Below are 2,202 nucleotides of genomic sequence, written 5' to 3'. Positions count from 1 at the left end.
CTACTGGAACGTCCCATCAGCATACAAATGTACTTTTATTGTGCATATCTTTGCTTTTTTTTGAGAGAGAGAGAGAGAGAGAGAGAGAGAGAGAGAGAGAGAGAGAGAGAATGAGATCCGGAGAGGGACAGAGGAAGAAGGAGAGAGGCAGGCTCCACGCTGAGTGTGGGGCTCCATCTCATGACCATGAGATCAAGACGTGAGCCAAAATCAAGAGTCAGGTGCTTAACCAATTGAGCCACCCAGGTGCCCCTTATTGTGCATATCTTAAAAAAAAAAAACCAAAACCCCCCAACTCTTTATCGCCACTTTCTGAAAGAGACGTGTATACTTTCTGAATCCAAATCCTCTCTTCCCATCCTCTCTTGAACCTACTTAGACTTTTATCCCTAACACTTTTTTCCAGAACTGCTCTTCTCCAGGTGTCCATTATGTTATTTAGTTCAGTATCTAACCTTCTGTCCTTATCTGACTCCACCTGTCAGCACTATTTGACAGAAGTGATCATTCTCTCCTCCTTGATACACTTTTCTCCACTTGCTTCCAGCCATCACACTCTTGTCTTCTTCCTGTTTGACTAGCTGCTCCTCAGTCTCCTTCGCTGGGTCCTTCCCATCCCCTTCACCTTCTAACATTGGACTCACTTCCTAAAGCTCAGTCTTGAACCTCTTCTCTAACTACATCCATCCCCTTAGGTGTCTTATGCAGTCTCCTGGATTTAAATAAATACCATGTATATGCTGACAATGGCAGCCCAGACCTCTCTTCCGAACTCCCGATGCACATGTCCAATTCCTAATCCAACATTTCCCTATGAATGTCTGATACACAGGTGCAAGTTAACATGTCCAGAGCTCAGCTGGTCTTCTCCGTTCACACCTGCTCTACATGTTACCTGCTGCTTCTCAGTTGGTGATGATTTTATCCGTCTGGTTGTTGAGGCATACATGATAATTAATAGTCATCCTTGACTCCTCGCTCTGACTCACATTCCACATCCAATCTGTCAGAAATTCTGTAGGCTCTATGTTTAAAATACAGCCAGAATCCCAACATTTTTTATTGTCCTGGTCCAAACCATCACCATCTCTTACCTGGGAGTGTGCAATAGCTTTTGGCTTCTGCCCTTTGCCGCTGAGAAGCCAAAGTGATTTTTTTAGCAGGTAGTCAGATCACTTTGCTTCTCTAAGTCCCAGCAGGGGCTACGGATTCATCCAGACTAAAACAGGCAAACCCTTGCAATGGCCGACAAGACTCTACACGAAATCTGCCCGCACCACCCCCTCCCCGCCCCCGCCATCCCTTCATTTTAATCTAATATTCTCCCTTTGACTCACCGGCTCCCAGTTTATGGATGTTTACAAGGTCTGTTTCTTCTGCCTGGTTGCTCATTTTCCCCAGGCATCTGCTTGTTAATTCCCTCCTCACTTTCAAGTTTGTGCTAAGATGCCACCTTCCCAATGACGCTTACCTTGACCTAATAATTTCACTTGCCATGTGCCACTTAACTCCCAACTCAATACTGCTGCTTTATACATTTTCAGAGGGTGGCATTTCATAAACTATACCATGAATGGAGTCCTTGAAGTTGTGGGAAGTAGTGTACGTAACTTACTTATGCATTATACTTACTATGTTTCCTTTATCTAATAGGTAAGCTCCTCAATAAGAGGAATGCTTGTCTGTTTGACTCACTGGTGTATCCCAAACATCTTGAACAATCCATAGCATACACTGGTTACGTAGTCAGTATCTACAAAATAAAACAGATTACTGTCAAGTTTTGGGGGGCGTCCCGCTGGCTCGGTTGGCGGAGCGTGCAACTCTTGATCTCGGGGTCATGAGTTTGAGCCCCGTATTGGGGGTAAGAGATTACATAAAAATAAATAAAATCTTAAAAAAAAAGAAAAACAAATTTAAAAAGATTACTTTCAAGTTTTTAATAATGCCAATAATCCTGTAGTGAATATCTGTGATAGTTAATTTCATCTGTCAATGTCACTGGACCATGGAAAGCCCAGGCATTTGATCAAGCGTTGTTCTGGGTATGTCTGTGAGGATGTTTCTGGATGAGATTAACATGGACTGAGTAAAGCCGATTGCCCTCTCTAATGTGGGTGGGCCTCGTCCAATCAAGTGAGGACTTAAATGGAAACAGCTGAGTAGGAGCGACTTCCTCCTGCCTGCCGGCCAAAAGACATT

The sequence above is a fragment of the Prionailurus viverrinus genome, chromosome D2, assembly GCF_022837055.1.
Source record: "Prionailurus viverrinus isolate Anna chromosome D2, UM_Priviv_1.0, whole genome shotgun sequence".
NCBI lineage: Eukaryota > Metazoa > Chordata > Mammalia > Carnivora > Felidae > Prionailurus > Prionailurus viverrinus.
Note: the sequence above shows the minus strand (reverse complement) of the source record.